Genomic DNA, 26,874 nt, shown 5'->3' on the forward strand with positions numbered 1-26,874 from the left:
ATATATCCTGGACCACCCCCCGCCGGCCCAGGCGGCACGCAGGAGGCTCAGCTCCTCCAGACGCAAGACTACCTGTCCGGCCCAGGAGCAGAGGCACTAGGGCGGCTCACAGGCTGGATGTGCCCACTGCCCTGCTTCCTAGCTGACGCCACCACGTGCCAAAGCAGGAACGGTGAGTCTAATTTTTGAACCAGATCCGTTGGAAACTTACGTTTTACGAGGCTCAACGAATCAGAGCTGCGTTTACTGTCATTCTACTGATGCAGAGTGAGCATCTGAGGCAAAAGCGGCAAGTGCTCCCGTCTGCTTTGGGCAGGAGGCCGCACTCACCTTCGGCACTCAGTTATGAGACAGGACGCACACACGGAGCTCCTCCGCAAGTGAATTCTTCAACTGACAGCACCCGCGAAGTCACCAAGCTGCAGGAATTCTCCAAATTCTCAAATCCAACTCAAACCTCAGCGGAGGGTTATGATCTGGGAAATCACTTGTAGAAAAGGAACATGGGAAATCTAAAAAGGAACAGAAAGAACCGTCTATTAGGACCGCTTGCTGGGTTGGTTTTAAGTCACTGGTTGAGAAATAACTGATGACTTATTTGCCTGAAACCATATTTTTAATTGACCCCAGAAAAAAGGTGCTTATATTTAATGACCTCAACCCAAACCGAAACGCCCTCACCCTGCTCCACCTTCCAGGCCCCGGGCCGGCTCGGAGGCAGAGGCTGGGAGGGCTGGGGGCCCCTGGCCATAGCCGAGGGACCTGAGCTCCCAGGTGTCTCCAGCCCCCTCGCCCCGAAGCCCCAGTGCCCATGGCCTCAAAGACTGCCGAAAAGAAAGGCGCGGTTGCCAAGCGGAAATTCCAAAGCCTGTCTGGGAGCCTAATTAGGGAGAAGAACCACAGAGCGTGGCTATCATTCAGACACTCCATCTCCTGCACTGGCCGTGCACTGAGAGGGGTGCACCCCTTCCCCCCAACCCACAGCTTGTGCTTATTGGGGTGAGCATACACACACCACTCTGTATAAAACAGATACCTAACAAGGACCTACTGTACAGAACAGGGAACTCTGCTCAACACTCTGTTATGACCTCTATGGGGAAAGAATCTGAAAAAGAAGAGATATATGTGTGTATAACTGATTCATTTTGCCGTACACCTGAAACTAACACAACATTGTACATCAACTCTACTCCAATAAAAATGAAAAAAAAAAAAATCCCTGCAGGAATCTGAGGACAGCACCCCGAAACTACAAGGAAGTCAAACCGAGGAGCTGACGGAGGGGACCCGCAGTCCCCCCCCTCCTGGCCGCGGAGCCTGCCGTCACCTCATGGCCACCACACCTGGGTAACCATTTTCAGTCCCAACCTATCATTGCAGGGGACCCTGAGGCTCTGTGGACCTCCGAGGGGGTTCACTGTCATCTTTAATTATGCTTCAGACCCAGAAGGGATCCGTCCTGACAGCTCACTCCGACAAGATCTATTAATTCACCCCCAGCATGAGGATGACCCAAAACGTTAAACATCCCACAGAAAAGTCGAATTCTATTTTAGTCAAATAGAAAAGGATAATTCAAGTAGGGCTTTCATAAAAATGTTATAAGGCAAGTTCATAAATTTTGATTAAAAAATGAATTCCTCTCTAGGCATTCTCTGGTATTATTTTAAGGGCTTGCATGATTCTTTTTAAACGTATGATTTAACACAGGACAAGGCACTGGGCAAACACAGCGGGGATACAAGATTGGGACAAGATGTTAGACATGCAACAGGAGGACGGCGCCCTTCTCTCTGCCAAGTGTTTACAGTAACACGACAGGTTCTGCAGAAACAGACGTTCTGGTATCTGGACTTGGGGATCCCGACCAAGGATTCTGGTTTCTCACTGTGGGACTTACCGTGACGTGCCATTTACTGGAGAAAGCCACCAGCTAAACACAGCTGTGCCCGCAAGCACCAGCGCCGTATTAGTATTTTCATGGGTCCTTCTGGACTTAAGTTGTAGTTTTAAATTTTCCATTGAAAAGTGAACATGCCTGAGTCAGATCTCCCCAAACCAATGCCCGTGGGCCTCTGGAGGCCTGTCTGGGTTGCCCTCCGCGTGTACAACGCTCTCACAGGGGGTGTTATTTAACCCTCCCAATAACCACCTGGGTTAGATATTAACACCCACTTTTATTACACGGGGATAATCTCTCGATATCTTTATTACACGGGGATAATGTCGCTAATCTCTATTACATGGGGATAATCTCTCGATATCTTTATTACACGGGGATAACCTCTCGATCTCAGAGAGGTGAAAGGCTCTCCTTAGTCGGCTCTAGAGTGAGGAATGCAGGCCTCCAAAGCTCTAAACCCACCGCACCGGCAGCAAACTTAGTGCCGGAGAGTTTACCTGCCCAGCGCAAAAGCACGACGGCCTGGCTCTGGAAGCCCCGCCCTCCGACACTCGGTGCGGCGGAAAAGCCAGACAAAGGTGCGGGATCTGAGCTAACGGAGAAGCCCCAACCGGAGGCTCTGCTTCAAGTTCACGTACAGATGCCCTGGCCGCCTGGGGACTGACTGTGAGAGAGGGAGGGGCAGCGTCTTCCTTGAGAAAAGCATTTCACTGACGAAGCGTCAATGAACGAAGCACACACCTTAGACAGAAATGAACACAGAGACCAAAACCGCTCTCCTGCTGGGTCTACATGCAGTCTGCCCACCACCATGCTTAACCTGGGTTATGGGCTTATTCAAAACCTCTGCTAAGGGTGAGCATTTCAGATCAGGTCTTCATTACAACCTGTGATCAAATCCATCAGGAACGCGTACACTTCTGTGCAGAAAACCACCTCCGACTGCAAACACTGCCAGGTTCAAGGTCACTGGGACCGTGGAGGCCCTCACCCAAGAGGTCACTCAAGGACTCCGCACAGCCCGCTCAGGCGGGAGGGGACACGTGGGACGGTGCACGCTCGTCTTTAAAGCTATTTCTCCACTAGCATCACCTGCATCTCCCCACAGAAATAGAGAGGAGGAGGAGGAAGGAGTGGAAAGGAATGAACACGAATACCAAATGCACCTGTTTCTCCACATGGATCTGGATCCGAATCACTTTACCAATGCAAAGTCCACGCGATATCTGAATTCCCTGCAACAATGAGGTTTTCTTTTTCCCAACTGTGTTTGGAAAGCCCAGGCCCAACCTGGGGGCCTCCACAGCCTCGGGGGGCATTTGGCTGAGTGCCCACACCGCCGAGGGTGCCCGGGGTGCCTGACCCAGCCGGCCTCCTGGGGAGTCGGGGCAGTTTCCCCCGAACCTCCGTGCGTGTGGCCGTCCAGTGTCGGCGTCCATCACTAACGGGCTTCCCTGCAGTGGAGTCTTCAGGGTTCATGAGAGGCCCGCGTCCTTCTGCTGAGGCCCAAGGTCACTGGACACGCTGCCCTGCCTACTTGCCAACTGGCCGAACTGCCCAGAGGACTAGAATCCCCAAAAGGCTCCCCGCAGAGACCAGCCTCCTTCCTCCTGACCCGCAGAAACAGAGGAGCAGGCTGGGGAGAAGCGCTCGGACAGGCCCCAGGAGACACAGTCCCGGCGGCTCCACCTTCGCCAAGGCGTCGTCCACCTCCACGGCAACCCTGGGACACACACCTGACTATCAGCTCAGGAACGAAACCACCACACCCTCAGGCCACAGCCAGGATTCGGGCCCAGGCCTGTCTGCCTGCAAAGCCCTCTTCCTCCCCACAAAGATCACCACTAAAGGGCCAGAACCTCGAGGTGCGGGCAAAGGTCATCTGTCGCCACCATCTCTCTGGAGTGTCTGCCACGCTGGGGGGCCCTGCTTCAGCCCCTCACACCAGGGAGGGACAGCATCACACAGCTTCCAGGACTCAAGCCCTCGACCACACACATCACCTTAATTTGAGAAAGGGGGAGGGGGCTGGGGGAGGGATGGTTGGGAGGTTGGGGTTACTAGATGCAAACTATTCTATATGGGATGGATAAACAAGAAGGTGCTACTGCAGAGCGCCGGGAACTCTATTCAGTGTCCTGGGGTCAACCATAACGGAAAAGAATATAAAAAAAAGAATGTCTATATGGGTATAACTGTGTCACTTTGCTATACAGCAGAAATTAACACATTGTAAATCAACTATACCTCAACAAAAAGTTTTTTTAATAAATTATATAAATAAATAAAACAAAGGTACTGGGGCTTCCCTGGTGGCGCAGTGGTTGAGAGTCCGCCTGCCGATGCAGGGGACACGGGTTTGTGCCCTGGTCCGGGAGGATCCCACATGCCGCCGAACGGCTGGGCCCGTGAGCCATGGCCGCTGAGCCTGCGCGTCCGGAGCCTGTGCTCCGCAACGGGAGAGGCCACAACAGTGAGAGGCCAGCGTACCGGAAAAAAAATATAAATAAAAAATATTTTAAAAAACCAAACAAAGGTACTGTTTCCCTTAGATGTCAATGCTGAAAAAAAAATTACTGAGCAACGTTATCTGACTATTGAACACTGCACACAAGCAGAAGACTCCCAGGTTACAGCAGGTGAGCTTCATGACTGAACCTCATACTTTATGCAAAACACACCCAGGGAACCACCCAGACCCCTGATCTGCAGACAGAGCTAAAGGCAAATGTCTTTTTTCTTTTACTAACAAAGAAAAAACAGGGCTTCCCTGGTGGCGCAGTGGTTGAGAATCTGCCTGCTAATGCAGGGGACACGGGTTCGAGCCCTGGTCTGGGAGGATCCCACATGCCACGGAGCAACTCGGCCCGTGAGCCACAACTACTGAGCCTGCGCGTCCGGAGCCTGTGCTCCGCAACAAGAAAGGCCGCGACAGTGAGAGGCCCGCGCACCGCGATGGAGAGTGGCCCCCGCTTGCCACAACTAGAGAAAGCCCTCGCACAGAAACGAAGACCCAACACAGCAAAAATAAATTAATTAATTAATAAGAACAAGTCACCGAGACCTGCAGTTTAAAAAAAAAAAAAGAAAAAACAAGCCATGATTATTATAGGCCCTTTCTTCGGCCTCTTCCCCGTCCCAATGGGACACCACTCTCCAGACCAGACCCCTCGGTGGCCCAGGTGGTCGCCCAGCTCAGAATGAACACCAGGATTGTCCCCTGACCAGGCCCACCTGGGCCAGCGTGGCCTCGCTGACCTCCCGCAGAACTAGCGGTATTTCACATCTACTCAACGACTTGGTGGAAAACTTGATTTGAGTGGGAGAATGCTGGTTTCAGACACGGAACAGAGGTACACAAAAGTCTCCTTGAATGACCTGGCTGAAGATGAACCCTGGTTCCTGCCTCGTGTGGACGGACACTGGGCCGCTGAGAAAGCGCTTCTGGATCTGACACCCGGGCTTCCAGGGAATGGATCCACCCACCTCTCATCACCCCTCGCGCAGCGGCCCCGCCAGGCCTCAGTGCTGACGGCCAGATGCGGGGTTCCACGGGTTAGGAGGTCCCGCCGAAATCAGGACTCTTACTCAAGATAAAGCTGTCCTGAAAAGGGAGCCATCACATTTCTCCGCAATGGGCTGGAATCGATTTTAAACGCTAACACTGGTTATCAGTTGATTGTGTCTGTGCATCAGAAGCTGATTAATGAAAACAGGGCAGAAGAAGTACGAGTTTCTAACTCTGTGAACAGCCTGAGGGAGACAAGTCTTCCAGGACTGAGAACAAATCTGCCAGCAGCGGGTCAACCACACACACCGGGACCAAAGTGGCCCAAGGCCACGGGTCCCAGGCCCGGCTCGGCCACCACACGTCCCGGCGGTCCTGTGCCTCTGTGTCATCTTCCGTGACGAGGGTCCCTCTGCTCCAACCTGTAGCTGTGAGATCAGCACATGGGAGTGGACGTGAGAATTATCCAAAATTGATGATGTGGTACCAGAAATGTATTAAAGCTTATCTAAAATACCATGACAAGGAGTCATAATGCAAACCTTAATGTGGACTTCAATTTTATAGTCGCCGCCTCAGAATTCTAGCAGATGGGAATTACATCAGGAACACCAATTCTGATGGTTTGGAAGCTTTTGTGTATATAGTTGATGTTAGCCTCTTAAATACAATAGTCCTCCATCCTCCAAAAGTCCTGATCGGTGTTTGTCTTGAGCTCTTTCCACTAACCCAAACCGTAGTTTTCAGAATCAGCATATATACATACGTGTGTGTGTGTGTGTGTGTGTGTGTATACATCTCAACGCCGTAACTAGACAGTCTGATTACATAAAACATTTTAAAAGGGTCACCCGCGTTCTTTATGAAGTGTCTGCAGGATTTCATTGTTGTCCAGGTAATTACACCACTAATAAAAAGCACGCTGACCAAATAAACCTTCAACACAAAAACACACTAGAATAAAACCCCTTTGGTTGAAAACGACAGACAGAAGGAAAGACAGACAGAAAGGAAGAAAGACACACACACAGACACTGAATTCTTATCTGAGATAACTTAGACACCAGGTGATCCAAAGGGCCCGTCTAACTGTGAGTCTGTGGAAGCACTATTTTGATTATTTTGCTGAAGTTCACGTCCCTTAACCTTTTGGGGATGAAGGACTGAAAGAATGAGGGAAATCGCAAGAAAGGCCACACACACACACACACACACACACACACACACACACTTTTTAAAAATAGAATCTTAGAAAGCAGGCAAGAAGCCCAGACCAGGTTGTGTTAAGAGGGGTTACAACTAATAAACTTGTGGGGCGGAATCAGGGGGGAGGTATTACTTTACTTTTAACTGGATTCTTTGCTGTGACACGTTCACACTATGTCTCTCTCGGGTAATTAAGATGGAAGCTGTGAGATCAACTCTGTCCTCCCTTCGCTTCCCTCCTCCGCTCCATCCTCTGCCAGAAGCCCGGCCGGACACGGGGAGCCTGCGCCTCCACCCTCCCATCGCTGAGCGGGCTGCGTGGACAAAACGGATTATAGGGCTCCAGGGATCCGGCGTGTCACACACCCACCTGTGTCCTAGATCACATCACATCGCCGGCCTTTTAAGAGGCAGAACAGGCCTCTCACCGTGAGTGTGGAGGATAGGGTTTTGACAGCAATTAGATGAAGGTGATGGGAAAAAGAGACCGGGAACAGCCCACGCATGACCTTTGGCACCTGAGCAGCCCCTGGGAGGGCAAAACTATTAAGCTCTGCAGCAAAAGGTCGGGAAAGGTTTCGTGGGAAGGTTGGCTTTTTTGTTAATTTTTATAAATTACTGGTAACTGAGAAGCCTCCTGCAGAATGGATTTGGTTCTAAGAAACTGTGAGAAAACATCTCCCTTCACGTTGCCCTCCTTCACTTCTGATGGGTCATGAGTCAACGTGATGTGCTTCCCCCATTTCTGTGTACGGTTGATGCTCGTGTAGATTACGGTATCCCATAAAGGTATTCCATAAAAATTCCACAACGTATAGAATGAAAAGGGAGTTGAATAAACTAAATTTTCCCATTAAAAAAAAAAGGCTAATAGTTATAAAAATGTAACTTTCAGAGAACAAATTTATGATTACTCCAACTGAATAGAAATGTTAATGTCACTGTGTTTTTAAAGTATAATTAGGGGCTTCTGAATATTCTGAAAACGGTCAAAGTGTATTCACCCACATTTTCCCCAAACGCCAGCTGCTTTCACAATCCTGTGCCTTTATGTCTGCTATTTCTTCCGCCACCTGGGGAACAGCTTCCCACCTCCAGTCTCCCAAAACCACTGTCCAGCCAAATCCAACTCATCGCCCAGGAATGAACTCAACCGCCCCATCTTCTGGAACGTTCTAAAGGAATGTCCTCCATTCCTGCAGCCATCGCTCTTTTATAACCAAACTCCCCTTTTAAAGGCTGTGCAGACAGAAGTGCCTCTAGGGAGGGACGTCCACAGGCTGGTGTCCATATGGCTCTCGGCAACATGACTCTTATCAGACATTCATCATCCAATAAACTTCCACTTCCTCAGTGATACCTGTAAGATCTGATGCAACTACTGTTGCAATGTCTGGCCCACTCAGCGCCCCAGAGTCCAGAAGCCTCTTCTCCCAAACTTCAAACCAAGAGACCCCAAATCCCTTACACAACTACCCGAACCAGCCCTTCAGTATCGACACGGAGCCTTCAACACAGAAAGCAGCACATCTGTGCCAAAACCAAATGATGGTCCTGCTTACGAGCCGTATGTCTTCATTTTATTGCTATCAATTTATTTTTCTTGAGTATTTCATTTACTATATAAATTAGCAAGAAACCGATGAGAGAGACTGAATGAATCAAAGAGGACTGCTAAACTCTAAAGATCAAAAACGTATAGATGACTTCCCATGGCAGCTGCCCAATGGATGTCATCCATAAGAGCCATTTAAATACTGTGTCTGGGCTGAAATCCAATTAAGTCATTTCTGTCTGAATATCCCCAAAGAGCCTCCTGCTGAGTTTGAAGTGGAAATAATTGCAAATGCCAGATTAGCTGTGTAAGCACTTCCAGAGCCGAAACCCAGCAAGAGCATGAAAATCTCCATGCCCAGCTTTTCAACTGGGCACAAAGGAAACACTTCAACGATCATTGGGCAGAAAGAAAGCCCACGTCCTGGTGCAGCCAGGTCTCCTTAGATAATCCTCGTCCCCCGCACGTCTCAAAGAAAAGCTGCGATCCATTCATTTACGCGCGCAGTGGAATGACAAACTTGGGCTCCACCGCGCCATTCTGTGCACAGAGGAAACAGCATCAAGACGAGATTTCAAGCCTTCTCTGAATTCATTTCCCTGACCAACCCCTTATGCAGGACACCCTGAAATCAGTAAACCCTGAAATTCACCACCGTCTCCACGCGTGTAACTTGTTCTGTGAAAATGTGCAAGCAGAGACAGGACAGTAAGGGGATAAGATGAATCTCCCCTGTACCTTGTGATCCATTACTCAGATCTACGAATCAGCAAAACACAAGGTGTCTTCAGGTGACGCGCAAGAGCTGAAACCGGCGTGTTCTAACCACACGTTCCAGAGACCGAAAGGGTCCCCCCCGCCTGTTCATTGCACGCAGATCCCACTGAGACCTGCTGTATTGGACCATCTGGAGTTGGATATGACACCAGCCCCAGGTAAGAACCACTGTTGCAGAGACAAGGAGAGCAAGTGAGAAGGGTCCAGTCGAAAAGATTTATCTCCAGACCCTCCATATCGAACACCAGGCTTGTCTGAAAGAAGAGTCACCCAGATGACGAGGCCAGCCACGCCTCCGCATGTGACAAAGGACACAAGGAACCTCTTCCAGTGGCTGCACAGCCCAGTCTGCATCTCACCAGCTGCGTGCAGTGGAGGCTGCCACTTGGCCTTGGACGCTGGGTTTCCTTGGAGACAGTATCAGTCCCCTCGTTGATAAAAATAAAGTCACACTTATTCAATGGAAATGTGACGCATATCTGCTCCGAGCAAACACTGTATGCAAATGAGGCACAGCACAGATGCCGTCCTCCTTACGGGACTCGGGCCAGCGAGGGGCTGAAGGCAAACGTGGGACGACACAGTGGTGCTTCTTTATTGTATCTGCTGCGAGAAAACCCACCTATAAAAAAATTCAGTTAAACTTTTCTAGATAACTTCTAAAGCAGACGTGTGCTATCCAAAGTACCTGCTAATACCTGCCTTAGAATTAAAAAAGAAAACTGGATATATGAACATAATAGTTTTACATAAAAAGTAACTTGTGATGGACCAGAAAGCAGGTCTGATCTCTCCTTCCCGAGACTAACCTTCCAACAGTGAGAGGAACTGCAGTGTCCCTTCGGGCCTCTTCTGCAAGCAAAACCTTCCTAAGTTGAAAAATGACAGGTTTCCTAAATGTTCTCTCTTCTGGATGGACTTCAAGATAAGTCACCCCATAAGTATTTCTGAAGCCCTCCGAGCACTGTGCTGGGTGCTGGACACACAACAGGCAACACAGACGTAGGCTTTGCCTCCACAAAGCAGACACACAGACGAGTGGAAGGTAAGAGCCCAAACGGGGGAGCTCAGGCCCCTGTGGGTCGCCCTCCATCACCTCTGTATGTGACGCGTGGCCTCGGTGGGGACATCCTTGCAGAGGGTGGAGACGCTGGCGATGCGAAACGCACGTCGGTGCTGCCCGAGACGCATCGCGCAGGCAGCATCACAGCTGCACGGCCTCTCACACTGCACCTGGCAGGTGCTTTCTGAGAGGAAGCAGGGCACACGTGCATTTCCCTGACCCTCCTGGTCCACTTCTCCACTCCACTTTCAGTCCAGCGCTCCAGCTTCTCGAGAGTTTTCTTTCTGCTTCAGCCCTGGCTGACCCCATCCCTCCATCAATGCCTCGCCTGCAAACCCCACACGCCGTTTTCCAGGGCTCTGTCCACATTGCTGCTCAGATCAAGGTCAAGGGCAGGACACACCTGAGACCTTCCCTGGGAGGGAGCAAACTAGCAGACCACAGTCCGGGAACGGCCATCCTATCAGCTACCACTCCACGCGACAGTCCTCCCGCGCAGGGAGACGCGCGTGTCACCTGGGCGCGTGAGATGCCAGCCCCAACCCCGACTGGCCCGTCTTTCGACAAAATGCCTGTCTCTAAAGCTCAGTTTCCTCACCTGTAAGATGCAGGATAAGGAGAAAAGCACTGCCTTGCAGACCTGCTGCAAATACTACACAAAGCACCTGGCAAAGTTCCAGGCCCCTAGTAGGTGCTCAAAGAAAAGGCTACTTTGTCTCCTGTACTAGCATCTTAATATAAAGGGCCGGGGGGGGGCGGGGGCGAACAGAGGACCACCCTGCCCCCAAAACCCCACCTCTGAACTGGGCCTCCGGAGGCGACCCGAACAACCCCGGCCATCGCGGGGGAGATAAGAAGCCGCTAGGGGGGACTTCCCTGGCGGTCCAGTAGCTAGAATTCCGCACTTCCACTGCAGGGGGCTCAGGTTCGAGCCCTGGTCGGGGAAGCTCCACGAGCCATGTGGTGCAGGCAAAAAGAAAATAAAAAATTAAAAAGTGTTTTTAACAGTGTGCAATGCAACGGTTTAAAAAAGTAAGAAGGAAAAAAGACAAAGAGAGAAGCCACTGGGGGGGTGGTGAGAGGACGTGGGGGGAGGAGAGGCACTCGCCACGTTTCCTTTGCGCCCTGGAGCCAGCCCTGCACTAGGGCCTCTCACCACTCTGTCCCTCGGACCTTCTCCTTTTCTTTCTGCGAACGTCCTACACCCTTTGTGTGTGTAACCAGACTATGAAAGTAAAAACGCAACTGTCCCTCAACCATGCGCTGGGTCACAAGACCATGCAGGGAGGCAAGGGAGCTGGTCAGCGGATGGGGCCGGGGCCCCACAGAGCACGTCGAGGGCGGATGACCACCGGCCGTCCCCAAGGAGCCGGCGGCCCAGGGCAGCAGGGAGGGTCCAAGGCGAGAAGGTAAGGTGACATCTAGACCTGAGGGCTGCGTTCACAAGGGGGTCCGAGCTGACCCAGCCGCCTGCGGAATCAAGCCCCGGGGCGTCGGGAGCTGGCAGAGACGCCCACAGGCCTCCCGGCTTCACGCCCACTCTGTAATCTGTGCAGCAGTCTCTCTCCTGATCCTGCTCTTCCCTCCATTCAGAAAATCAGAACACCGGCCAGCTCCAATCTTCCAGCCCTCCTCTCCTTCAAGGCCACCGGAGAATCCCGGCAGGACTTACGCCAACCAGCCACGAACGCACATAATCACCCCAACTCGAGCTCTGTGCGTGCAGCAGAGACGTGCACTCCCACTGGCTGCTTCCCGTCTCGGTGCAAGTCCTTCTCAATGGTGTGTGCTCAATACACTCTGTCTTGGAGATCATTCTTGTGGACAAAAGACAGCAACCAAAACACCCAGACACACGTGACACGCGATCCCGCGGGATCCTGCACCCGGTGGCATCTTCACGAGCGCCGAGCCCAGACGCCCCGCCGTCCTTTCAGAGAGACCAAAGTCAGACCCTGGAACGCGTGGGCAAACCTCCCTCACCGGGACCAGCTCTCTGCATTCTCCTCACACGCACCTGCCCCTCTCTTATCTACCCCAAGCCCTGCCCCGCCTACCTTCACCTTCAGCCCACGAGTCCAAGAATTCCGTGCCGCGGAGCTACACACACCGAGGAAAGGAAACAGACCAAGGAACTGGCTGTCACTTACTCAGCACTTACTGGGGATACAGACATGGCTGAGGCTCCTCCTGCGCCGTCACCTTCCGTCCTGACACCAGGAGGCCACTTCACTGTCCCCATCACACCGGAGAAGTCGGGGATGCACACACGTGTGCCCGGTGCACAGGTGCAGTGAGAACTGCAAGCCCGCTGACCTGGGAGTCCCTAGCCTTGACCCCGTGCGTACTGCCCCTCGTGCGGAGACCAAGGAGAGCCAGACGGCGCAGGGTGACCGAGCCAGACGCGGCACTGACCCTTTCTTCCAGGGGAGCAAGTGCTTGGGGGAAACCAGTAACGATCTCTGTCAACCATTGAGGTTTCACTGTGTCATGTGAACACAGACAAGATTTCTAAATGATACAGATTTCCTAAAGACCAGAAGCTAAACTTACTGAAGAAAGTTCTTCAGGAAACTCTTACATACTTTCCAAAATGTTCCCCCCCCGCCCCCATTAAAAAAATGTTGTCGCTGGGACTTCCCTGGCGGCCCAGTGCTTAAGACTTTGCCTTCCAATGCAGGGGGTGTGGGTTCGCTCCCTGGTCAGGGAGCTAAGATCTCACATGCCTCTTGGCCAAAAAGACCAAAACATAAAACAGAAGCAATATTGTAACAAATGCCGTAAAGACTTTTAAAATGGTCCCCATCAAAAAAATCTTAAAAAAAAAATGTTGTCACTATTTTCATTCCAATTTCCCACCAGGCATCCTTACCCTCCTGCACCCAAGAACACGGCTGGCAGGATGCGGAGGGCAGTGCAGGCGAGGCCACCGTAATGACCCCTTGAATGGATATCCATTTTTTTACCCACTTTTGGGTGCGCGATGGAGGGGGCCATCCGCCTTCTACCCCGTGCCAAACACTCAGGGACCTTCAGGCCTGTGCTGTCTCATTCACCTACATGTAAGCACAGGAATGAGCTTTTCTTAGACTTTGATATAATGCCATTTTGTTTTGTTTATTTAAAGTAATGGGAAGATTTCAAAGAACTCACCTGTTCATGTTTGGTGTGGGCTATAAGGGACAGACTAACGACAGATGAGGAAAGAGGAACACAGACCCACAGCGTCTGGGAATTTGGTGCAGGACACAGGGTGCCGGCTCAAGCACTGGGGAAAAGGTAAGACTTCTCCAAACAAGGCCACAGGATGCCTTGGTAACCGTCCGGAAACTTCACATCCTACGACAGGACGAACTCCAAATGTACTGAAGATTTACAGTGAAAAACAGAAGCACAGGAGGACATATGGAAGAAATACTTTATAACCTTGAAGGAAGAACTTCTTTTAAATCTAAGATTAAAAATCCAGAAACCACAAAAGATGAATTCAATATATATAAATATAAAAACTTCTGTACATGTCAAAATATACTCCAGGCAAACTCAAAACGCAAAGAGTTAGGGAAAATAATATTTGCAATTCATGACACAAAGGGCTCCTTGCAGTGAGCGCTCCTTAAAATTGATTAGAGGATGGTGGGAGGGAGGGAGGGAGATGCAAGAAGGAGGAGATATGGGGACATATGTATAACTGCTTCACTTTGTTATAAAGCAGAAACGGACACACCATTGTAAAGCAATTATACTCTAATAAAGGTGTTAAAAAAATGATTAGAGGAAAAGAAAAATTGGTTAATTTGAAAGAAGAAAAACAAATCAAAAGAACAATGGACACAGGAAAACCAGGAAAGAAAATACCTGGCTCTCAAACGTAAGAAAAGGTACTGCACTTCACTCATGATAAAATAAACGTAAACTAAAATCACACCAAGATATCACCTCTCACCCATCAGGGTGTGAGATCAGAAAGTACTGGGTGGGCCAAAAGGTTCATCTGGTTTTCTTCCGTAGGATGGCTCTAGTAGCACTTAGTTGTCTTTAACTACATTCGAAACAATTTTTGTTAGATTGTATGTGACAACTGTCATGTCAGCGTGCATTTAAAAAAAAGACTTATCATAATTGGTAAATTTTTGTGTAGCCGTTTTACTATCGAAGGTGGAAGAAAAAAGCAACATTTTCAGCCTATTATGCTTTATTATTTCAAGAAAGGTAAAAACACAACTGAAATGCACAGAAAGATTTGTGCAGTGTATGGAGAAGGTGCTGTAACTGATCGAACGTGTCAAAGGTGGTTTGCGAAGTTTCGTACTGGAGATTCCTTGCTGGACGATGCTCCACGGTCGGGTAGACCAACTGAGGTTGATAGCTATCAAATCGAGACATTAATTGAGAACAATCGATGTTATACCACGCGGGAGACAGCCGACATACTCAACATATCCTGATCAAGCGCTGAAAATCATTTGCACCAGGTTTGGTTGTGAGTCACTTTAATGTTTGGGTTCCACGTAAGCTAAGCGGAAAAAATCCTCCTTGACCGTATTTCCGCATGCGATTCTCTACTTAAACGTTCTGTTTTTAGAACAAATTGCGACAGGCGATGAAAATTGGATACTGTACAATAATGTGGAACGGAAGAGATCGTGGGGCAAGCGAAATGAACCACCAACCACAGCAAAAGCCGGTCTTCCTCCAAAGAAGGTGGTGTTGTGTCTGTGGTGGCGTTGGAAGGGAGTCCTCTATTATGAGCTCCTTCCAGAAAGCCAAACGATTCATTCCAACAAGGACTGCTCCCAATTAGACCAACCGAAAGCAGCACTCGACGAAAAGCGTCCAGAATTAGTCAACAGAAGATGCATAATCTTCCATCGGGATAACGCAAGATCGCATGTTTCTTTGATGACCGGGCCAAAACCACTACAGCTTGGCTGGGAAGTTCTGATTCATCCACCGTATTCACCAGACATTGCACCTTCGGATTTCCATTTATTTAAGTCTTAACAAAATTCTCTTAATGGAAAAAAATTCAATTCCCTGGAAGACTGTAAAAGGCACCTGGAACAGTTCTTTGCTCAAAAAGATAAAAAGTTTGGGGAAGATGGAATTACGATGTTGCCTGAAAAATGGCAGAAGGTAGTGGAACGACAAAAGGGGGAATACTTTGTTCAATAAAGTTCTTGGTGCAAATGAAAAATGTGTCTTTTATTTTTACCTATAAAACCGGAGGCACTTTTTGGCCCATCCAATAGGATAATAGTAGCAAGGCATCTGGGTCAACTTCCTACTTTGTGCAATTTGGTTAAGATGTGAGGGAGCTGGATGAAGGGTATACAGGAATTCTTTGTACTATTTTTGCAACATTTTGTAAGCCAAAATGTATTTCAAAAGTAGAAGTAAAAAAAGTTAATTTTAAGTGTGATGAAATAGCATACTGCGATGGGTGGCAGTGGGCGCAGGTGCTCACAGGCTGGTGAGGAAAGTACAGAGCCACACGGCTCCACGGGGAATGCGGGTAGGACGTATCAAAATGGACCAAAAGGACAGGGCCGGAATGCCATCAGTAGGCAAACCGTTTAATAAGTAGCACCGTACTGAAGCGCCATCCACCTGCACAACAGGATGCATGTCTCTAAGTTCTAAGTAGGCAAGACTTCCAACATACATACTTCACTCAGAAAAGTAAGGCAAGGACATGTTGGGTTCTTCTCCGCAAGTGTATTTACCCACGAAGAATCTTAACTACCACTTTGCTGCCCAGTTAAGCTGACTGTAATTACAGACCCGCAGTTTACCCTCCTGCTGAGATACATCACCCGAGTGAACTTAACTATGTACCAGGAACCTGGGTGGGTTCACCACAGGCTTCTCCACCTAAACAATACATAAAACCATGTTTTTAACCCAAGCTATGCAGATCCTTGGAGAACCTCACTAGTCCCTTGTGACAACATGAAGATGAAAGCATTCCGCGCTTCATCCATTTCTTCTCTCCAAATCAGTCCCCAAACTCTAAGGCTACTTTTTATTAAATCGAAATGCAGTTCACAGACCATAAATATTCACCAAGTAAAGTGTACGATTCAGTGGTTTTACTTATTTTTAAAAATAAGCAAAGGAGAGGTGTCTTCATATTATAAGAAGAAAGAGGCAGAAAGCCAGAAGAAAACAAATGGCTTGAGTAACCTAGTACTTAGCGATTTCTAGAACATTCTGGATGTACACACAAGAAACCGTGGCCTTGGCCCTGCTGAGGCACCATCTGGATGCCTGAGACAGAAGGGAGGCTTCTCTTGATGTTAGGTTTCAGCTGCCTTTTAAAAAAAAAAAAAACCATGCATTAAAATTTTTTTTTAATTTTTTTCGACAAAATGATAATAGTAGATAGAAGAAAACAAAACTTAACAACAAGCTAACTTTAACTCCTATGCCTCTCACAGAATATCAAAATCCCACAGATAGTTATGTTCAAACACGCATCTTCGGGAAGTAGGAGATAATTCAATCCTGGCTCTGAAATAGATGGATCACGACGGTAAATTAATGAAAATGGAGTTGTAATTCGGTTCTCCTAGGAAATGACTCGAACCGGATTAATACAGCTGGTCATCTGCAGTCAGACCTGACTTAAGGCGATGAAACTGCTCGGGAATCTGCAGTCAGTGTCAGAACCTTTAACAAGTTATGAAACCATAAACCGATGAGTCCACGCTACATCGCTGACAGAGTTCTTCAGTGCCAGATTTCTGAGCTGGTTTTCTTTTCTAGAAGCATCCAGCTTCTATGGGAAGGCAGACACCAATAGGATTTCCCAGTTTAAGGCCTTTCGCTTTGTTTTAACTGATTACGGTTACCTAAGGCTTGGTACCCACCCCTAAGCCCGACCGCGGGAGACTCGCAATGAATCCATGACGTCTTCCTGTACTGTTACGAGGAGCTTTGTCCACCGCTGGGCAGGGATCCCACAAGGCCAGGACCGTGACCCCCATCAATCCTGAAGCCTGAGGGGCTGTCTGGAACGTGGTCCCCCCATACCTGCGCAGGAGTGCTTAAGAACTTCATCCCACCTGCCCCCATCAGAAGGCCACCTGCCGCTAGGGGTGCCCTCTTCTCCTCCTTGGAAAGACGTGGAAACCACTTTGCCCTCACAGGGCACTACTCCCTGCCCTAGACCTGCGTTCAACTCCCACCACCCAAAAACAACACACACCGTTTATTTCTGTGCTGAATAAATTAAAAAATCAACCAAGGCTTCAGACCCCTGTCAACATTTAGGGGCTGCCCCCAAAGCTAGTATAAACGCTGAAATAGGGGTGAGTCCTTCCAAAGGTTCTCAGTGTCCAAGGGAAGAGGCCTGTAAGTCAATGTCAACTCTTCCTGAGAGGGGATGGGGGGAGGCAGGGGAAACACTGAACAAAAAAGGTCGGTGGCATAAGATGCCAGTCAAAGGCCTAAAAAGGATAATAAATGTTATGTCTTGGGGCAGGGAATCTAAAATCAAAAGGGATTTTGGTGACTTGATCTATTTCTGCAGGACCACCTTTGTAACCATCACAGGACACTTTCACCCCCATGAGTGCCATCCAAGCAGCCCCAGGAGTCAAAGTTCACAGGAAAACGTTGAACAAAATGATCCTATTAACCCAGCTCCCCAGGGCTGACGACCTGTGAGCCATCACCTTAGTGTCTGACTTGCCCATGACACCTCTACCTTTCCACGGGATCAACCCGTACTGCGCTCACTTGTGTCACAGAGACATGATCAGTGTGTGTCCAGATGGCTGAACTGACCTGGTGGAGGCTGGGCGGTACTGGGGAGGGGAAGAGCGGTGACGCAGGACCTTAAGGAAGGACACCACATCACCTGTCCCCTGCATCACCACAGGCAGGAGGGATGCTGAGATCCAAGGCCAGCAAGTCCATCACAGCACCGGACACGACCACCTCCGACACCTGCTTCCGACGCCCCACGATCACACTCCGGGCCCCCCTCTGCTAATGCTCGAGGGCAACCAGGGCCCTCGCCGACACCCCTCAGGTGTCCCGACGTGAGAAAAGGAGCGAGCTCCACATCCATGTCACCTTAAACCACAACGGGATGGAATCACTCACCCCTCTTCTTAGTTGAAACTGAGTATCTCATAAGACACTGAAGGGCGGCACGGAAAGTACAGAGATGGGAAAAGTTCCCCCAGAGGAAGGGGGAATGTCATCAATGACAAGAGAACTTCCTAAGAGCAGCAGAGCTGCCCACCGCCCACTGGGCACCTACACTCACATGTGCCTTTGAATGAACGTCTTTCATAAGCGGGTAGCACGTCAGGATCCGCTGTGAAGTTGCAGTGTCACCAGAATCACAATTTCAACTTCAAGCACTTTAAACCGTCCTGCTGGTGGGTGTTCCACGTGCCTGCACCGAACAAGAAATCCCGTATTCCCGAGACACGTCACAAAGCAGAATCTGCTTCCTCCAAAATACTCGGTCACACACAGGGTTTTTACGCCGGAGTGAAGGAAATGGCGCTTTCTGGTGCTGGGCTCTCCCTCCACACAAGCCGGCAAAGCACAAGTCGTTGATGTTCTCCTGTCTTTTCATTGTAAATGGTTTACGTTTTCCTAAAGCCTTAGAGGTAAAAAGCTAGTTTTACTGGAAAAGAAGGGAAAAAAGGGAGTAAAAAGAAGAGAGGGAGGGAGGCAATGAGGGAGGGAAGGAGGCAACCCAAGCTCTCAAGGCCCCTTGGAACCAGGCAGGGTTTCTGGCCAGACGCACGGACACGGACACGGGGCCTGATGCTTCTTGGCTGGAGGGCTGCCCCACGCGCTGCAGAAGCTGAGTGGCTCCCCAACCCTCCCTCGAGCTGTGATGATCGAAAACATCCCCAGACATCTGAGGCGATGCCACCTGTCCCCTGGGGATGAAATCACCGGGCTGAGAACCGCTGAACTAGAATACATGTAAATTAAACAGGCCAGGTTTGGGTTTTTTTTTAAACAGCAAAAATAAGACAGAAATATTCACGCATTTTCTAACTATTTTGGAATAGGATTAGAATATTTAGGCGGCAGTCGCCTTAATTATCCCTTCCAAAATAACCGAGTAAGTAGGCACACACGGTTTAACTCAATGTCACGATTAAGATACAACTTGCCCCATCATTAGAAGGCAACCCTTCAAACTCTAGTTTGGGGTAAGTGTATAGCCTGTGCTATTGTTTATTTAAGAAAACATCAAGTATTAAAAACAAATATCTAGGGCTTCCCTGGTGGCACAGTGGTTGAGAGTCCGCCTGCCGATGCAGGGGACCCGGGTTCGTGCCCCGGTCCGGGAGGATCCCACGTGCCGCGGAGCGGCTGGGCCCGTGAGCCATGGCCGCTGAGTCTGCGCGTCCAGAGCCTGTGCTCCGCAGCGGGAGAGGCCACAGCAGTGAGAGGCCTGCGTACCGCAAAAAAAAAAAAAAATCTAACTTATGAAGACATGTATGTGCTTGCATTAGAAAGCAATAAATACAAGGGGGAAGAGAAAAATCATCCGTTTAAAAATAGCGATGGAAGGAGAGAAGAGAGAAACACAAAGCGAACCTCTCTGAGGACACTCTTTTGGCTCTGGACCATGTAAACAGTTTACATAATTATAAACCAATATTAATTTTTTAAGTCCTAAAAATCAAAAGCAGAATGGAAACAAATTAACCAAATTATATATTGAGGTGGTGGCATTAACACAGAGGGAAAATACTCTGAAAGACTTTGAAGCTCAATCGTTTGACTACATTTTCCTAGTGGGATAAATGGTGAGGACAAAACCTCTTCAGCTGTTTTCAGTACTCACGGTGTTGGCAAAAGTATTGGTGGAGGTATCCTAAACCTTTCTATGGTTTGTGTATAAATAAAGTAGGAAAATCAAGCGAATAAGTGATTACGTTCATGTTCTTAGGGACAAAAATTTTCGGCCTAAGAGAAAAGAGATACAAATATAAAATCAAAGAAGTAAAATACCTTGTAATTCTAATTTTGAATTAAAAATCGTGTAAATTTACAATAGATTATGTTAAAAAAAAATAGATCAAAACAATACCACCTTTGTCCACTGAAAAGCCCCAAACACAATGGCCAACCAGGGAGCACTGAGCATCCCTGAATCCCAAACTGTGGTCCCCGAATTCCATCTCCTACTGAAGGGAGCCCGGCCTGGGGCAGACACTGGCCTAAGAAGCCTGAAGCCCCACCAACCACCCCCAGGCAGCCGGCACTGGACGCAGCTGGGCCTCCCCACAGCAGCAAGGATTCAGCTGCAAGCGACGGAAACACTCGAGAAACGCCGGAAATCACCAGCTCCTGATTCCTCTAAAACCAGACAAAAGCCTCACTAGTGGCTTATGAGGATGCGGGGGAAGCAGCACTATTTCTTCTGAAAACTGCCAAGGAAAGCACTGATCTCCCAGCATAACTGGGCCTTGGACACAGCTGCGCGCTCTCCTCGCTGGGCTGGTACGTGTGGAAGGGCAGCCGGGGCCGAGGGCCAGCATCCCTCTATATTGATGAATCACCGACCATGGCCACAACCTCCACGCCTCCCGTGTCCCCCTGATACCAAGCAGGACCCTGTGGGGCTCCTGGGCACAGAAACCTTTCTGCCTTCCCCACTTCTTGATTACAGGAAATAGGCTTCATTCAGCCTCCAGAACCTTCCCTGAGTTCCAATGGGCAGATTCAAGCAGTTGGTAAATAGGGAAGGGAGGGGATGCAGAGACCAGGGAGAAACAAACAGTCGAGAGAAACAATAGCGCAGCCTTGGGGCAGGGTCCTGGTTCCCCTCAAGGGATGCACACGACAATATCTCTGAGCTGTTTTGCAGGTACTGAAACCCCCTCCAGGTGGGAGAAGTTCACTGTCTGCTGCTCACAAGCACGGAGACCCCAGACCGGTTGGAACCAGAAGGTTGATGATGCCGACTCCCGATGACCTCACCACCAGCCAATCAGAAGAGTGTCCACGAGCTGACCACGCCCTCTTTGAACCATTACTATGAAACTCCTCATTACCCCCTCCGGGTTGGGACACACAGTCTTGAGGGCATTAGCCCGCTGTGGCCCCCTTTGCCTGGCAAAGCAATAAAGCTCTTCTTTTCTACTTCACTCAAAACCGTCTCCGAGATTTAATTCGGTGTCAGGATCCAGAGGTCGGATTCGGCTTCACCCTGACAGAAGCATGCATGGTACCCTGGAGTCATCTTGCCAGAAAACCAGACCAGAATCACCTTTCCATCTGGCCAGCGGTTTACAGGACACACGAGGACACAGAAGAATGCTTAACGGGGGTCTAGTTAGCAAATCGCAGCACTGGGAAACCCAAACTGGGGACAAAAGACCCGGTTCCTGCACCCCGTCAATCCACAGCAGGGAAAACATGATTCCACTGCAGTGTATGGACCTTGTTTGGATCTTGCTTTGAACAAGCAATTTTTCAATAAAATGTTTGAGAGAGCTGGGAAATTTGAACACTGCCTGCCTATTCGGTTCCGTTTATTAATTAACAAAAATGAATAAGGAATTTTTGTTACTGGAATATTTCCTATGATATTTTCAGATGAAAGGATATCTGGGATTTGCTTTAAAAATAAATTGTTGGAGAGGGTGGCAGTTTAGATAAACAAGACTGGCCATTAAGTGGTAAGTCCTGAAGCTGACATATGCATGAGTCATTCTTTGATTCCACCTTATGAAAACTACGCTGTGAACTAAGAAGTCCCATCTTACAACAGGACAGCATCAGAAGATATGAGAGCTTGAAGGGCCTTTAGAAAACTCTAGGCTCCAGACTGCTTTCTACACACGAAGGCCAGCAAAGCAGCTCCAGGGCAGAGAGCTGTTACCCGCGAGGCCACGACGGGCACCTCCTGTCTCTCCAGTTAGCAAGGCCTGACCGGGTAGAGGAGGTGGGGGAGGCCACAAAGGAATCGCTACAGAGCCTCGTGCACACTGCACGAGCCTGCGGTTTACAATCAACTGCTAAGACACTAAGGCCGTTCCTGTTGCTTCTGAACATAGTTCCAAAAAAAAATTTAAAAAGGTCTGTAGCAGGTTGAACTCCCCCCGGCCACCTGCCCAAAATGAAATCCGTTCATTCGATAGTCTCACCTATGCAAAGGCTGCGTATGCAACAGATATTAAAACATTTAGTGTTGGGCTTCCCTGGTGGCGCAGGGGTTAAGAATCCACCTGCCAATGCAGGGGACACGGGTTCGAGCCCTGGTCCAGGGAGATCCCACAGGCCGCGGAGCAACAAAGCCTGCGTGACACAACTACTGAGCCCGCATGCCACAACTACTGAAGCCCACGCACCTAGAGCCCGTGTTCCGCAATAAGAGAAGCCACCGCAATGAGAAGCCCATGCACGGCAACCAAGAGTAGCCTCCGCTGGCCGCAACTAGAGAAAGCCTGCGTGCAGCAACAAAGACCCAATGCAGCCAAAAACAAAAAAAAAAAAGTAGTGTCCTACGAAAACACAATGACTAACAGCAGCTGTGTCTTTTTCACACCGATCAGACTCTGCACACTCCTCCCGGCTCACGGGCGACAGGAAGGGTGTGAGGCCCTGATACGTCTGAATTATAAAATAATAGAAATGAAAGCCTGCAGCACGTCCTTCCTTACAGAGGTCACGGTGACCAGTTCTAGTATAAAGTGAGCCAATTAGAAATGCTCCTTCCTCTAGAAAAGGTGACCACATAAAACAACGGAACACATCGGAGTGCTGTATAAACATAAACTACACACATAAACATACAGGAGTAAGGACATCCCAGGGACGGTGAATCGAATCACGGCTGGAAGCGCCGGCTGGTGAGGACGGTGAGAGGGAGAACGTGCATTCCCTGAACCCACACCCCATACACCCTCGGGCCCTGCCGGCCCCAAAGGACAGTCATCCTGAAATCCGCACAGCTCACTAGTCTTCTGGGGTGAAGAGGCAGAGATGAGAGCACGGGAGGTTAAAGGGGGGCAGAGGAAACATGACCAAGTCCTTACAGTGCGGCTGTAATTGACATCCCTACCCAGGCTCCTCCAGGTGAAATCCACATTCTCTTACAAATTACTAGAAATTAAACCCTAAAGGGAAGGATTAAAGCTCTTCTGCTCTAAGCACTTCATTTAACAAAGGAGAAAAGGCAGGTGCAGGACGGGTGAGCCCCAGGCCACAGGGTTTCGGGGCGGCTCACAGTATCAGGCACCTTCGGTTACGCTGGTCCAGGGTATTTCCAGAGCCCCAAAGCGTCCTGAGCTGGAAGGGCAGCACCCCCGCAGGGTCCTCCAACTCCTGTCAAGTTCCAATGACAAGACAACTGTCCTCGGGGTTTGTGTGCTGATGTCAAAGGGGGGTCGTGGGGTTCTGGCTGATTCTTTATGAACCCCTGGGGGCGACAGCTCTCCTCGCCGGCCACACGGGAGTGGACTAGCCAGCCAGACCCCTCCTGGGCCACAACTCAGAGGCCAGAGCTGAAGAGGCGAACACTCCACCCACGTCCTGACCGTGCACACCAGCTGGCGGTGAGAGACCCACCTGGACAGGGGACTCCCTCCCCCAGGTGCTCAGAGAACAGGGGCACCTTCAGCCCACCCGGCGCCCAGCTGTTCGCCTGAAAGTGAGGACAGGCTGGGGGCAGCAAGACCCTCCCAAGAGTGGTGAGACACTCCATGCAGCCTCGCCTGGAACCGGAGTCTCTACCGGGCTCCCCTGGGATGGGGGGGTGGCTCGCGAGGAGGGGCCGGCGGAGGTTCACGGGCGCTCCCAGGCCCCCTGCCCAGGGATCCACTTTCCAGCGGGCCACGTCACCCGCGCCAGGCCCAGAGCCTCACCCCCTGCCAGCCAAGGCGCCTGAGAGGCAGAGCCCAGCATTGATTACCACCTTGAGTCAACTGTGCGAGAGCCACTAAAAATAGGAGATAAGCGATTACACAGGCTGCAGGAAGGGAGGAGACGAGAGTCTGCAATCATAATCGCATCAAAAGCGCCGCTTCCTAATGGCTACTTTCACGTGTAAGACGCGTGCAGGCCCTCCTGGGGGCTCCGAGGAAGGAGACATGGGTACTGCATATTTAGCTCACAAATCAACTCTTAATCCCTCCCATCATACAAACAGGGGATAACATCACACGGCAAAAGCAACGAACACTGAGGTGTTTGGAGATGGGCCACTTCTGTTCTTCTGCGTTCAGTGCATGCCTGAGGACACCCGGATGTTAGACTCCAAGGCAGACACCCCCCATCAAAGCAGGGAGAAGGCAGAGCCGACATCCACGTGTACAAGGTCAGCTAAGCTACCAACGCCCGGGCTGTTCTTCCTTACCTCGCGGCTCCACCTGCGCCCGGACCAGCGGGCCAGCGGCAGCATCGCCTGGGAGCTTCTTAGAAATGCAAATTACTGGGGCCCACTCCAGACTCCTGAGGCAGGAACTGGGCACGGGTGGGGTGGGGGTAGCATTCTGTGTCTTAAAAAGCCATCTGGTTAATCTGGAACAAGTTCAAGTTTGAGAACCAGGAAACACAGGGCCGGATCCTCACAAGAGACCGCGATGGGCAATAATGCTTTACCGGGTGTTTTTCAGACCTTTATATTGGCAATATTATTAGGATGGTACCTGGCAAGAGAATCAACTTCATCAGAAAGACTCAGAGAAACTTCTTCACTGGGAAAGAACTCTCTTATTTGGATCAAAAGAAGTCGGTTAATTTTTTTCTCATTGAAAGAAGTTACTAAACACCCGGGTTCAAGTTCACCCTCGGCCTGGTCATCACCCCACGGGAGGGTCCCGGTCAATCAGCTGAGGAAGGAGGACAAGTTCAGGCCCTGGACTGGCCCAAGCACTGGAGACTGGAGGCCTGAGGGAGGGGAGACTGGCAGAGAACGTGCATTAAACAGACCACGGTCATCATACAGTTTCAATAGGAATTTGTCTCTAGCCATTTAGAATTCTGGAAAGATGAAAGGCAACTCCGATACATTTTTAAGAACTGAAACCAGTGACTGAGAGCTCTGTGGTCCTCTCTAGTCCTCCTGTGTCAAAAACACACAGAATTAGCACAGACGGCTTTTGTCTTAAGGCACAGGGAACTGAATGGCAATGGTTTATAACTGACTTAAGCTCTTCTAGAATGAAGAAAAGGAAAGAAGAAAACAAGGGGGGGAAATATGCCTTTTATGGATATAGAACACTGGAAGGAAACAAACACCAGAAAGCCCTGGGAGAAGGGACGCTGGGGGAAGGTCGGTCAGTTCTGCAATCGGAAACAGAAGAGTCTTACGTGCCCTACACAAGCTGTGATAGGTGGTACAGCTACACATACAGACGTAAATGTTTAAAGGTACAGTGTTCCTGTGATTGGGCTGGCCAAAAAGTCTGTTCGGTTTGGAGTGACCAAAAGACACATTTTTCATTTTCAGCGAGAATTCTATCGAACAATGTATTCGCTAACTGAACGAACTTTTTGGCCAGCCAATATCTGACAAGAGATGAGGACAAAAGCAACAGTAGTTGCAGAACGTCTATCCCTGTTAAGAACAGTCAATCTGGGGAGACAGACAGCACTCACGGGGCTGCCGGGGGCCGGCAGGTGCCAGGTCCTTTACAGGGTTAACTTTCACGGCCCTGAGTGGAGGGAACCCCCAGGCATCTCGCGCCCAGAGAGGGCCGGGCACAGCGCCGAGGGGAGGCAAAGGCCAACCCCAAGGTGGAGAGGCCAGGCCCCCGGTCACAGGCCTTCCGGGGCCAGCCCAGGGGCGCTGGGGCGGCCAGGACGAGGGGGGTGCCGGGCACTAGGCCCTGCACCCAGCTCGCGCTCAGGTGGCAGTGACTGTGTCCGTCCAGCACCCTAGTCACGCTGCCCTCCACAGGAGAGTGGACCCATCAGAGGCCGGACGAGTGGATGAATTAACTGGTAGAGAAACGGATGGCGGAAGGGACGTGAGAATAAGGCTGGTGAGGCAGGAGGTAAAGGAGAAATGCGACAGCCACACGCACGTAGATGAAAAGACGCGAAGAAAAAAGAGGTGAAAGATGCTCGGTGCCGAGGAAGGCGGTCTGGGTTGAACCGTTTGCCTCTCCCTCGGGTATCTTTCGGGAACGGACCTATCTCACCACCAGCAGCTACGAGCAGGGGCTCGCTGGAGCACGCCAGCGAGGACAGACAGGCACAGCAGGTCCCGGGAAGTAAGCCCCCTGCCCCGACCTCCTGCCAAGCCCCAAGGCAAACGGCACCTCGGGGCAGGGGAGGGGAGGGTTCCAGGCTGGGGACACTGGAATGACACCAGCCAGTCAGAGGAGCTCAGGCGGCTTCCAGGCCCCCGGAGCTGTTGTAAATCTGACATTTTCCGTATGCCCAGGGCAGAAAAACCCACTGGGTCCATGCAGAGTGTGAGAATAACCATAGTCCAGCTTTCCACCAGCTGTCTTTTGATTGAGTCCCTTTTATCTTTTTGGATAATAGGAATTACACCCCCATCACCATACCTCGACTACTCTCTCCTAGGACATCTCAAGGGAAGGAACCTTCCCACCAGGCCCCTCGGTGGAGGGGGGAAAGGACGGTCCCAGTTCTTTTCCCATCTGTCTATAAACACTACGGCCACCTCAGGCTCCAGCTGCCCAAGTGCACCCACGGTTTCCTAACTTCACCCACATCTCCATGCAACCAGCATCACAGGACGAACGACTTGTGTGTATCCTAGGAGCGCTGAAATGGGAAATGTCAGAAAGGCTAGTGGCCTGAGGTCACTCCCCTGCTGGCTCCTCGGGGCACGGACCTGGACCTCAGGCCTGGAGCAGGGAGCAGACGTGCCCTCCCCAGGCCCAGCCTTTCAT

At 50.2% G+C, this 26,874-nt stretch overlaps 1 protein-coding gene across 6 annotated transcripts in view; it reads right to left on the reverse strand.

Annotated features, from left to right (window-relative positions):
* NCK2 (NCK adaptor protein 2) overlaps positions 1–26,874 on the reverse strand; it is a 134,626-nt gene that overhangs the window by 70,335 nt on the left and 37,417 nt on the right. For 3 of the 6 annotated variants that reach the window (XM_067704024.1, XM_067704020.1, XM_067704023.1), the window contains exon 2: positions 331–512. The gene's annotated coding sequence lies outside the window, so the exon portion shown is untranslated. Of the gene's footprint in view, positions 1–211; positions 513–12,887; positions 13,072–13,168; positions 13,384–26,874 lie in introns of those variants that run through there. The other 3 variants (XM_067704021.1, XM_067704025.1, XM_067704027.1) reach the window with 3 other exon arrangements.

The sequence above is a fragment of the Pseudorca crassidens genome, chromosome 14 (genome assembly GCF_039906515.1).
Source record: "Pseudorca crassidens isolate mPseCra1 chromosome 14, mPseCra1.hap1, whole genome shotgun sequence".
NCBI classification, from domain to species: Eukaryota; Metazoa; Chordata; class Mammalia; order Artiodactyla; family Delphinidae; genus Pseudorca; species Pseudorca crassidens.